At 31.5% G+C, this 14,139-nt stretch overlaps 1 long non-coding RNA gene across 1 annotated transcript; it reads left to right on the top strand.

Annotated features, from left to right (window-relative positions):
- The first annotated feature begins 9,221 nt into the window (after positions 1–9,221).
- On the top strand, positions 9,222–13,364 carry LOC107945967 (uncharacterized). Its single transcript, XR_001696788.2, has 3 exons — positions 9,222–9,324; positions 9,810–9,901; positions 12,568–13,364. It is a non-coding gene; the product is annotated as an uncharacterized lncRNA (long non-coding RNA).
- The last annotated feature ends 775 nt before the right edge of the window (positions 13,365–14,139 follow it).

Here is a 14,139-nt window from a genome sequence, read left to right as displayed (position 1 = left end):
ATTTACACTTCAGGTTAGATCATAGAACCCCCAAATTTGAAGCTCAAATGATGATGATAATGATTTTAAAATAATTTCAAAACCATTTGCTGATGTGGCATATAAGATAAAAAAGGGTCACGTCAGCATTTAATTACATTTGGACTTCCACATCAGCGGTTAATATTGACCGTTAGCCAACTAACAGCCACGTCAGCATCTCTATTAAAAATGGATCAATTTGACACAAAATTATGTTAAGGGTTAAAGTGCTCCAAAAAAAAGATAAAGGCCCAAAATGACCAAACAGTCAAATGTTAAGGGGCTATTTTCCACATTCTGCCTAAATGTATTGGAATGGAAAAGTGGTCTTTCTTGATCTTTATGTCGATGACATTCTACTCATTAGGAATGATGTAGGGACATTATCTTTGGTTAAACTATGGTTAACCTAACAGCTTAGCCTGAAGGACTTGGGAAAAGCTAATTTGTTCTAGTAATTTGAATCCTAAGGGATCAAAAGAACAAAGTGATAGCACTATCCCAAGCTTCATACATAGACAATATACTAGAACATTATGCAAATGATTGACTCGAAGAAAGAAAATCAACCTTTTGTATTGGGATTTCGTCTATCTTTGGAGGATTGTCCTAAGACAATGGGATAAAGAAAAAAACATGAGAAAGGTTCATTATGCTTCTACAGTGGGAAGTCTCATGTATGCTATGTTATGCACACGACCATATATCTTTTTCGTAATGGGGTTGGTTAGTCGATATCAGGTAAATCCAGGACCAAGACACTAGTTAGCAATTAAACATATACTAAAGTATTTATGGAGAATGAGGTATTATATGCTTTTGTACTCTAAAGGAGATCTTACTCATATCGGTTATATTGATTCTAACTTCTAAATGTGTCAAGATTCGAGGAAACCGACATTGGGAAGTGTTTCTATCCTAGATGGCGGGTTCATAGTGTGAATAAGTGTCAAGCAAGGTTACACTAGTAACTTCAATATGGAGGGCCGAATATGAGATATGGAAAAAACTATGGCACTATTGCTATAGCATGCCCAAAGACCAATTATGATATGATTGTAATTACATACTTGTTTTACCTTGTTTATTAATATAAGGTATTGCCATTATTATTTTAGTTTCTTTTTTTGTGTATATAAATAAACTGAATTGTAATAAAGTCCTAAGAAAATATTGTTATTCTTAAAAGGTCCTTAGTCAAGTATTATTGTGGGCTTGGACAACAATAATGCATTGAGACTAATGTGTAGTTGATTGATGAAAAAAAGTTGTCATTGACACAGGGATGTCAAAATCAATACATGAGTATGTGTTAGAGAACAACATATTGGACTGACTCGCTATGAGTATGTTTCTTGGATTATTATGTAATAGTCACAATATTACTCATAGTGATAACTATGTATATGATCCTCAGACTTGAGACCATCATTGTCCCAACATCGTGAGTCATATATTTTGATATAATCAAACATCTACCGTAAAAATTTGTACTATAAAGATTGATGTTGGATATACCACAATCCATGTAGTGGGATATGGTTGATCAAGATAGGATTTATCCCTCCTACATAATGGGACCAATATCTTAGGCCTCTTGGTGGAGTGAGACTAGAAATGCATGGCCATGCTCGAATAATTTGATATGAAATATCACACTTATTTGTTTATTGTAGTCTACTTAGAAAATCAAGAAATATGATATTAGAATATACAAGTGTGAATATTCCATGACTTGTGTCCAATCTAGATATTAAGGATAAGAGGATATAATAGATGAAAATATTATCATAAAAAGGTTATGTCCAATCATGACTTCTTGTAACTTGGGTAGGAATGTTGCATTGCTAGGTGTCACTCATTGCTTGTAATGTTAGAAATGTTCTAGTATTACTACCAACATTACAAGATCCTACAGGGTCACACCCTATGGTAGAATAAAACAGAATCAAAATACATTTGGTATTCTATTTAGCTGTGACATGAATTAAATTAATTGTTGAATTAGTTTAATTTGATAGTTAAATATTAAACACATTATATGTACAAACTTGTTGTACACAAATAAAGAACATAAATAAAATTAATATAAGAATTTAATTCATACAAAATATTAATTATATATATTACCAAAATTATTAATATAAACAGTTAAAATAATTTCAGTCAAAATATAAAAGGACATGGAAAGTTTTTTTTTTTGGAAAGAATAATCTCATTTTTATTTTCTGAGATATGATATCAAAGAGAATAAAATGGCAAGGAATCCCTTAGAGTGTTAAGGTTACCAAGAAAAAAAATAAGGTCTAGCAGTCGTCTTTGAATTCTTTCTTAAATTGTTATTTTTTGTTCGTAGTTGACTAGGTGGACTACGTAAAGGTTGGAACATTTTTCGTTGTGGCTTGGAATCAACATCGAATCAGTAACATCCTTTTATCTTCAACCCTATTCCAACCTGTTTCATTCCTCGTACATGGATCCATGGTTGTGGATCGCCGGAACAATTTTTTTGCTGTGCCACGGGGTGTACTGACAGTCCCAACAACTATAACAGTGTGAATATAGCTAAAACCCATAGAAACCACATAAGGACAAAACATATTGATAGAAAGTATCATAAGAGAGACAGTAGTGTTTGAAGAAATAGTGGATGTAGTAAAAGATTACATCTGAGGATTGTTGGAAAATGTACTCATATTGTAGTAAACATGTAATTTTTTTCTATGTATTTAAACGATAAATAAATAAATAAATAAAGTTAATTTCACATTTTACTATTTTATCATTTCGTGTTTCTATCTTTCATGTTCTGCATACATAGCAAAATTGTGACAAGAAAATATTAGCTTATTAATTGTCTAAGCTCAAACTTATGATAAGTGGCACTGTAAGAATGCTTACATTGCGAGGAATACAACTTACTTTAGTAGATAATCTAAACAAGTCTGTAATCCTGTAAAGGAAACAAAATGAGCATTTTATTCAAATACTTAGAAGGATTATTATGACGTCTACAATTCCATTTTGGGAGATGACTTATCTTGGTTATCGAAACAGTTGACTGCATGGGTAGAGATGAATTAATTTTTAATCCGTTTGTGAATTAATTCACGTTTGGCGTTCATGGTGTGATTTACCTAAATCTTGAGTTAGTCATTAACTATTCGTATGTAACTCATGTGCTTTTATATAAGTGGAGGCTTAAACTTTAAAGATGATCGAGCCTATAGTCGATATGTTAGGTACATGACTTGTCTATGGCATGGATTTACTAACAACAATGGAATTTATAGGTCGATTAAAGAGTCAATGATATCCTCTTATTGGCATTGTGTGGATTGATAAAAATGGAACGTGACCACGAGTTGCTTAATAAATATGGAACGAGTTGTTTATCACAGTTATTTGTTGACAGTGATCATATTAATTATTAAGAATACACAATGGTGACAATGAGATAAAATAGGATTTCATTGAGTGAACAGATTTAACTCATAGGAATCAAAATATCATATGAAGGTAACACACACATGACGAGGTCATTGGACAAAGAAGTTGGATGAATTGCTTTCGTAAAGAGTATACAATAAGGTGTTTTCAATCATGGTACTTCTTGTGGACTGACTCCATGATTAAGTAAATTGCGACTTACCGGAACTATGCTTCTAAACATAATTGCAATTACTCGAGCCTAATTGTATATGTCTGATTGGTCCCTCCTCTAGCTTAACAAAAGCTCAATCGAACTGCATTTAAATCAGAAGAAAATTCTATGAATTTGGAAATAATTTAACTGAATTGATTTATTTGATATGGAATTAAACTAAGCAGTCGTGAGAATCGTTCAACTAGACAATTTGATAAAATAATTTTCTTGAAAAAGTAATTTGGAAAATCTTAGTGTTTTTTGGGAAAATTAATTTTGATCAAGTAAAATTAAATAAATCAAATTAGTTAAAATTAATATGATATTTTTGAAAATTAATTTTCAAGTCAAAAAATTGGCCCAATGGACAATTGTACTTGAAAATTGGACCTAAAATCGAAGATTGGGCCCAAAAACCCAAAACTGAGATTGAAACCTAAAAACTGGTGAAACCGGGGATGGTATGTGAAACTGGGCTGACGGTCCAACTGATGGTAGGACCGGACCAGCCAGGCCATCACTGGCCTGGACCGAATCGGCTCAAGGTGCCGTAAGGGTGTCGCACTTGCAATGTCACCATTGGACATGACGGTGCCGGTGACAGCAGCATTTCGGTGGCTGACGAGTGGTCCTTCAACGGTTGAGCGGTGGAGGAATCTCACTTCTACTGGTAATGTTTAGTACTTACCCTAATAGTATTTTTATTAATTTAATATTAAAGTGATTATCTTAATATTAAGTTTAATTTCATATTTATCGTATAGATAAATATTCTATTAATTCAATAGATTTAATATTAAATTTAGTCTAATATTTATCTTGGCAAGTATTATATTAATTTAATATTAAAGTGTTAAGTTTAATCATAGTTGAATTCTCTAAGCTCTTCCTATATAAAGAGAGCATTGAGTTATTATTTTTCACACACTTGAATTTAAGAGAAAGTCGTAGAAAGAAAATTCTCTGAAGAAATTGTTGCAGAATATTTCTAGATATATTTTTTATTTATAACTTGAACCCAAAGTTTTAAGAAATTATGAAATTGCCCTACTGGTAATTTTGTGGAAATTTTTTTTATTCGAAGCGAGTCCACACTCAACAAACATGATCTTGATGATAGCAGAGAAGACTACTCAATCAAAGGGTTCATCCTAGACGAATCGAAAAGGTACAATTTTGATTAACTTTTTATTACTTTAGATACCACAACCAAATTCTAGTTTGGAAAAAAAATTATAACTCAAATTTTTCTTCAAATTTATTTTATTCTACATTTTCTAAACCTGATTTTCCAATAAGGACAAACCCTAGGGATTTGTTTTACCAAGACTCTACTAGTAAGAGAGTTCTTTGAGAAACATATAGAGAATATAAGAATGCGAAACATGACTCATCTACTTCACTAGGGCAAGTGGTTGACTGTTGGATTTGGTGCCCTAAGTGTAGTATTTTTGTCTATGTACACTTTTAATTTTTTTGAATAGATTGGTTAATAAAAAATATTCATGAAGTATATTAATATACTTTGTATAATGTGCTCGTATGGTTTTTTCATGCAGCGTAAAATAGAAGAAAATATTGGTTCACTAGTTGTCTAATGTTTAAACTAACACTAAGTGGTATTACATGGTTGGATTGTAATACTGAAAGACAGCTTGTATTAGTAGACGAACCTAAATATGTCCTTAGTCTAATAAAAAATGATCAAACCAATTCGAAGACTAATATGTCGTCAATCAAGTCTACTTGGGAGAAGTTTTGCCTTGGGCATTGGAGCGAATGACTCCCAAAAGATAAAGATATAGATGTAACTGACTGGACTGATAGTACATCAAACTAGGCCCAATAAGAAAAGATCCTAAATATGATTCTAGATTTATTTACTTGTGACGTTCAAAGTGTGGCATACTCTAATCCTAAGTGGATGACAAACTATGTATGCAAGACTCGTATACTTTGATGTAAGTAAAATCTCGAGTTTCAATAGATAGGAACCGAAAGCTAGTCGTTAGGTATGCGACTTCTGCAGTATGTAGTATCATTCACAATAGTGGAATTCATAGCCCGAGATATGGGTAAATGATATCCTCTCATTGGAATTACATGGTAGATGAAAAGTAAACATGGTCATGGGTCATTCGTTTTTGTGATGAATAACTTGATTACTGTTTGATAGTAATTAGATTTTCATGAATTAAGATATAATGGTTACCATGAGATAAAATAGGATCATATTGGGAGAATGGATTTATCTCAAAGAGATTAAAGATAATCTATGAGGGTAACACACTTAGGACAAGCTTATTGGACGAGCACTGATCAAGTTTCTTTCGTAATGGTATATCATTAGAGAGAGTTGTCATGACTCTTTTATGGTAAAGTTGTCATGATTTTAAAAGAATTAGAATCGGGTTGAGAAAATTATTTAATTGGGAAATTAATTTATTTAAATTAATTTATGATGTTTATTTTGGGAAATAGAAAAACAAGTTTTGGGTTGGATTGAAATTATAAAGTATTGAGTTAAAATTTCAAGAAGTACTTATAATTGGACAGATACAGGAGAGGCTCAAAAGCCCCTCATGTTAATGCTAGGGACGTCAAACCCTAGTATTATTTAACTAGGGTTGTCGCCCCCTAATCCTACTTAGACTAGGATTTATTTTTTCTATTGAAATACACTTCCACTAATTCAACAAGGTTTCCACTTCTTCTCCCTATAAATAGATGGCACCGGTAGGGCTAAACACACAACTTTGAGATATTGTTATTTTGCCCGAAAATAGTGAGAATTTATTTTCTCAGTATAAATTCTATTTTTTGGAATAACAATTCTACCAATTTCTATTAAAGAGTGATTTGCTTTCTTCTAAAAGTAAAGTAAACGATTTTTAGTTTTGTGTTTGATTCGAATTTGTTCGAACCTATACTCGAAACAGTTCGTAGTACAAGAATAGCGGAAAAGTTCATTCGATTGAGAGTTGGGAACGACAAGATTCGTCTAGTCGAAAACACAAGTGTGATTTTGTTAAAGAGTTTATTGCTATAAATATCACAGTCTAACTCAGTTTTCAAAAATTTTAATTTTTCACTATGCAAAGAAACTGTTTCTGAACTTGATTTTTAAATAGGATAAAAATGTTGTATAAAATTGAATAAGTATATATGTGCAAATGTGGTATGAAATGATAATGTAATATGCAGAATATAATGTGGAATGGTATGAAAAGTATAAGAAGTATGACAATGGAAGTTTGTGGTATGAAATTGTATGTGAATTAGTTGTGAATTAAGTTTGAATTAGTTATATGCATTGATTAAACTTGTATTATTATGACATGAACCATGGAAATACCACTTAGCGTTTTCACTCAACGTACGGTTTTTTTTCTCTGTGAGCAGGTATAGTAGATCCCCAAGAGTGGGAGTAGTAGAACTAGCATCCAGGAAGTGATCCCTGACTCAACAAAGCTTGAGTAATTCTATTTTTTTTTTAAATATGACATGTACATAGGTTGAGTCGGTTTTGCATAATACATGTTCAAGTTATATTAAGACTTAGATTGGTGAGTTAGAAATGGTTAATTGTTAGATGGTATAGATGAATTTGGCAACTAGTTGCTTTAAATGAGAGGTTGAACTACTTGTGTTCATACTCAATAGTATATGTTCATTTGGTAATGTTTTGAAGTTGCACAATTGTTAATTGTGAAATAGAAAAATTATGGATTACAAATGATCATATAAATAGTGAAACATGTTAGAAATGTATGTTTGAAATGGCAATTTGGTTAAGATGAAATATGGTATTGATGGAATGAAATTTTTAGGTAATGCAAATTGGTGCCAATTTGGCCATTTTCAAATCAGGTGGTGACGTTGGGCGTTTTTCCTTGCGACGAGACCAAAACAGTATGTTGCATCGCGATGAGGAACCCCCAAAGTCGCGATATCAACCCGAGATTTTGAAAACATTACAGTTTAGTCCTAATTTGACTCGGGTTAGCAATAGAGCTTTTTTAAGCTCGTATAAGACTTGGAAATGAATATGTATTTGACCGCACCCCGACATGCATGTACCGGGGTTATGAATCAACACAATTTAATAATTTAAAAGCGACTTTACTGCAAGTTTGAAAAGTCAGTTGTAATATTTGTAAGTGTTACAATGGTACACTTTGAGTATTCCAAGGATCGAACACAAAGGATTGTCAAATTGGTAAATATGTTTATCAAGTTAATTACAAGTTAAGCAATTATTAATCTAATCAAGTTAAAAATTATTAATGCAAGTTCAAATAAAATAAGATTTGAGCTATGTCTAAATTAAAAAATAAAAATATCAAACTAACTTTCTTCCTTTTTACCAGAAATAATGCAAATGGATTGAAATGATGGTTGAATGATTCATGGATTATTAACTGAACTAATAAATCTATGATGATTATATTGTTTGCTACTCCTAATTAGGAATCTCCTTTCGGTCTCTTCCTAAACTAGAAGATACCACCTAAGCTCTCCTCTTGGTCTCATTTAGGCATATAGATCTCCTCTTGGCCTCACTATTTGGCACAAGTTTATCAAAGTCCTACACGATAGAGTCTCCTATCGATCTCGTCTATCTAAATATTCCACTAAAGGTGTCAATTTTAGGGTAATATGAAATTTAATACACTTGAACAAACAACCAATCAAAGCATAGATATAACTTAGCTAAGTAACTCATTCATCAATCAACCAATAAAACAATTCAACACGTGATTAAACTTAAATTCCATACAAGCATTTTAACAAACACATTGTAGGCATAAAATATAAAAGATAAGGTTGAGAAAATGCACATTAATAGATAAACATCCGATGAAGCGCGAACGTTTAATACATATCCATCCACAATGTTCCAAAAAAAATGAAGAAATAAAAATACTACAACAAAAACAAAATGAAAAGAAAAAAAATGAAAACCTAAACTAAGAACTATGAAACTATGAAGAAAATGTTCAGCCAACAAAATTTTAAATCAAAAGCTTATAAAGTAGTATTTATTGTAACGACCCGGTTTCAGGTGGTGTAAAAAATTATGGTTCTGAAATGTCATTTTCGCAAAACGTGTTTATAGATATTCATATTTAATAGCTATGAGACTAATATAGAAACATATTAAAGTTGGTCTAGTAATTTTGTTTAATTGATAGAAAATTAAAGTACAAGTGCATCGATTCTAAAGTCAGAGATTTTGGAAATTGAGGTATCGAGACTTTGTTTCCATAAACCGAACTCATAAATATTTTTATAATATTTACGGAGTTAATTTGTAGGCATATTGAATCTTGGTTAAGTAATTTCGTTTACATAATGTTTAATTAAAGTATAGGGACCAAATTGCATAAGAGGTAAAAATGCCATTTATAAAAGAATTATAATTAGAAAAAATAGGAAGGACTAAAGTGGCAATTAACCACTAAAGTGGTTAGTGCCGTTAGGTGGTAAAGTTTGTTGCAATAATAATAATAATAAAGAAAGAAAGAAAGAAAGAAATAGTTAAATGGGTGGTGGTGGGTGGAAAGAAACATTTTGTTTCTTCCATCCTGCAGATCGTCCAAACAGGGGGAAAGAAAAAAAAAAGAATTGGAGAAGGATGTTCAAAGCTTCGATTGGTATGTTTAATTTAGTCTATTTCTTGTAATTTTTATATTTTCATAATCTCGATATTATAAGTTAGTTGATTCATGTTGTAATTTTTGTTATTATTAAAATTTGAGGATATTACTTTAGTTGAATGTTTGAAGTTTTGATGTTAAATGGTTAATTCTTAAGCTTAGATTTGTAAAAAAAAGACTAATTTGTAAAGTTTAATTGTTAGCTTTGAACATAGAGACCAAAGTGTAAATATTTCAAAATTAGTATGAATTTTCTGTAATTATTGTTAGTAGAGGGTTGTAATAGGATGTATTTCAAATCTTTTATAAAAAAATTGGTGCTCAAATTTGAAAGATATAATCATTTCGGTTTTAAAGAATAAATTGAATAAAATGCAAAATTTTAGAGAACATTGAAAAAATATATTTGAATTAATATATAATTATAATAGGTTGTTTTGGAGATGTCTGAAATTGATAAATTCAAATTAATTATATTATAGATAGAGATTTGAGCTAATCGGGGTATAGTTGAGGAAAAGTCAATTTTTGGCAGATTAGGCCTCGACATTTTGCGTGTTGCTATTTTTGTCAGGTATATTCTTATGGACCTTACTAAGCTAATTCATATTATATTTGTATTTCTATAAATTGAATCATATATTTATTTTGTTTTGTAAAGTATGACACCAAGGTAAACTGAAAATGATTATTTAAGTTTAAAATGTTATGTTTGAGATTTATTATCGAACTAGATGACTAATTTGAACAAAAATAAGAATTTGTGTAACTTAATGGTTATATGTTTTAACATTGAATTTGGTTGGAATGTGGTATGTAATATAATGAAATGAGAAAAACTTAATCAAATCATGGAAGAATAAAATGTTTCACTAAACACTTTATGGATATCAATGGTAGTACGTAGAGGAACTCATGGGTCGGGTCCGGCCGGGTTCGGGTGGGGCCCAGAAAAAATTTCGGCTCGCATCTTAGGCCCGGGCTCGGCCCGACCCGAAATATGGGCCTAAAATTTTGTCCAGGCCCGGCCCATTTTTTAATAAACACAAACTTTATTTTAAAAATAAAAAAATAAAAAAAGTATTTTAAAATATTTTAAAATTAAAAAATGAAAAATATTTATATATTATATATTCGGGCCGGTCCCGGGCCAAAAAAGTGGTGCCCGAGGCCCGGCCTGTTTTCTAAACGGGCCTCGTTTTTTGCTCAAACCCATATTTTGGGCCTATACTTTTACCCGAACCCTCCCAAATTTCGGGTGGGCCACCAGGCTGGGCCGGGCCGCCCGGCCCATGAGCAGCTCTAGTAGTACGACTTTGAAAATTCACCAAAAATTGTAGGAATCGAGTTAAAGGTTTAATAAAATATGAAACTAAATATTATCGAGTCTAATTTTGCATAAAAGCAATAGTGAAAGCAATGAAATTTTAGATTATAAGATATAATACATTTTATGAGGCAATATCAAAATCATTATAAATTGTGCAAAAATGTTTAGGAGATGATATATATATGCCTAAAATCTTAATGAATCTATTTTCAAATAAAACAAACGCCAACATAGTATGAGACTTGTACTGAAAGATATTTAATTTTTAGTGAAAAAGAGTAAAAGCTACCTAGTTGTAGAACAAGGGAAGTATTAAAAAAACTGGTATCAATTTACTTTGAAATAAATTTTGAAATTTTTTTGGTAAAAAGTTCATTGAGTCTAGTTTCAAAAACAAAAAGCGAATATTAGTTTCAAATTCTGTAGGTTCGGATATAAATAATCTAGTAAAGTATATTTATTTTGTTTTGTAAAGTATGACACCAAGGTAAACTGAAAATGATTATTTAAGTTTAAAATGTTATGTTTGAGATTTATTATCGAACTAGATGACTAATTTGAACAAAAATAAGAATTTGTGTAACTTAATGGTTATATGTTTTGACATTGAATTTGGTTGGAATGTGGTATGTAATATAATGAAATGAGAAAAACTTAATCAAATCATGGAAGAATAAAATGTTTCACTAAACACTTTATGGATATCAATGGTAGTACGTAGAGGAACTCATGGGTCGGGTCCGGCCGGGTTCGGGTGGGGCCCAGAAAAAATTTCGGCTCGCATCTTAGGCCCGGGCCCGGCCCGACCCGAAATATGGGCCTAAAATTTTGTCCAGGCCCGGCCCATTTTTTTAATAAACACTAAAACTTTATTTTAAAAATAAAAAATATTTATTTATTATATATTCGGGCCGGTCCCAGGCCAAAAAAGTGGTGCTCGAGGCCCGGCCTGTTTTCTAAATGGGCCTCGTTTTTTGCTCAAACCCATATTTTGGGCCTATACTTTTACCCGAACCCTCCCAAATTTCGAGTGGGCCACCAGGCTGGGTCGGGCCGCCCGGCCCATGAGCAGCTCTAGTAGTACGACTTTGAAAATTCACCAAAAATTGTAGGAATCGAGTTAAAGGTTTAATAAAATATGAAACTAAATATTATCGAGTTTAATTTTGCATAAAAGCAATAGTGAAAGCAATGAAATTTTAGATTATAAGATATAATACATTTTATGAGGCAATATCAAAATCATTATAAATTGTACAAAAATGTTTAGGAGATGATATATATATGCCTAAAATCTTAATGAATTTATTTTCAAATAAAACAAACGCCAACATAGTATGAGACTTGTACTGAAAGATATTTAATTTTTAGTGAAAAAGAGTAAAAGCTACCTAGTTGTAGAACAAGGGAAGTATTAAAAAAATGGTATCAATAAACTTTGAAATAAATTTTGAAATTTTTTTGGTAAAAAGTTCATTGAGTCTAGTTTCAAAAACAAAAAGCGAATATTACTTTCAAATTCGGTAGGTCCGGATATAAATAATCTAGTGAATACTACTCAAGAAGACAACTTTATTAAAAGTATATGTATAAATAATGAAAGGATAATTCATGTTACATAAAAGCATATCATACTAAGGCTAAAGATTTTTGTGCAAATACTCGTAAATAAAGGAAGTGGAATGGAGAGGAGGAGGAGGAAAAATAATAGAAGAACTACAAATGAATTAATAGTTGATTATGATTGATCGAATCATATTGGTGTGAAATTTAATTGATTATTGAGATATAAGATAAAATTTAATTGATGATGAGTGATGAATTGATGATATTGATGATATTGAGATCGATAGAATGAGAATTAATCTTATAAGGGAATTGGATAAATGATTACCCTATTAATTGCTCAGGCAGAGTTATTTCGACTATATGTTGATGAGAGCTGGGCGCAAATTAATTACTTCGGATGTTCCAATGAGGCACTGGGTGCCTAATGGTGACTTCGACTATGTGTCGATGAGTTCTGGGAACAATTTTTACATCAGACGTTTCGATGAGTGTTGGGCACAACATTTACTTCGGTTATACCAATAAGCACTGGGTGCAAACTAATTACTTCGGACGTTTCGATGAGGCACTGGGTGTCAAATGGTTACTTCGACTACGTGTCGATGAGTGCTGGACACAATTTTTACTTCGGAAGTTCCGATGAATGCTGGGCACAACATTTACTCCGGTTATACCAATGATCCCGGGGTGCAAACTAATTACTTCGAACGTTTTGATGACGCACTGGGTGTCAATTGTTACTTTGACTATGTTTTGAAGAGTGCTGGACATAATTTTTACTTCGGTCATACCAATAAGCGCTGGGCGCAATCTATTTTCTTTGGAAATTGTCCAATGAGGCATTGGGTGCCAAATTAGGGTATTGGTTGGATTTGTGTATCCATTCATGTCTGATTCAAGTTAATGGGGATTTAATATATAAAAATTTATAATGATAATGAAAAGAATTGTTAATGTGAAAGAAATTTGTAAATTGGATTTATAAGTCCGGAAGGTTGGTACGAAATTGTGACAAATTCAACGATTCAATTTGGGAAATGACATGTTAATATGACATATTCCTAACTAGTTATTTGTTCATGTTTAATATTATTCATAAGACACATTTATCATGAGATATTATGTGTTGATGATGAATTGAATTGTGATTCTGAAATTGAATGTGAATATATATATTGGATTGAGATGTAATGAAATGAGTTATGTGAAATTGGTATGAGTTTACGACTTGATAAAAGATATTGAAATGAAATAGTATAATTTTATGGCATCAATTGTGCATATATATATATATATGTGTGGATCATGATAAAGGAAATACGTGAACTTCTGTGTGAATAAATTGGAAACGAGCCTTAGGGGAGGCTGAAATGAATATGAATGAGTCGACTGACTTTAGAAAGAGAGTTTAATGGTTTATTGTTGTAGAATGAACGTGGAATTGATTGTTATAATGTCAAGGATATGAATGGTTGATTCATGATTGGTATTGAATTTTAAAAAGGCTTTACGATAGGTGTTGGCATATAACTGGAATCGATCACCTCTATTGCAATGCTAAATGAATTGGTTTTCCACTTGATATAAATGACATATTAGTTGGATGTTACAATTTTCTTAACTTGAAATTTTGTTATTTAAATCATAGAAATACTGTTGAATTCCATTGCTCAACATACTGCTTGTTATTCGTGCGCAGTTTAGGTATAATTCAAGATATTTGAACTACGACTTTAGCATTTAGTCAACAATCCTGAACTCATCAACGTTTTTATATTCTGTTTTTATTCTAAGTTGGCATGTACCTAGTTAAGTCTAGTTTGGTTTGTTCTTAAGAGAATGCTCCTATTGAATTTGATATCATATGATGGATGTTAGATCCCTATTCAACCTCAGATTTGTTCTAGCGGATT

The sequence above is a fragment of the Gossypium hirsutum genome, chromosome D11 (assembly GCF_007990345.1).
Source record: "Gossypium hirsutum isolate 1008001.06 chromosome D11, Gossypium_hirsutum_v2.1, whole genome shotgun sequence".
NCBI classification, from domain to species: domain Eukaryota; kingdom Viridiplantae; phylum Streptophyta; class Magnoliopsida; order Malvales; family Malvaceae; genus Gossypium; species Gossypium hirsutum.
Note: the sequence above shows the minus strand (reverse complement) of the source record. Positions and strands in the feature narration are given on the sequence as shown.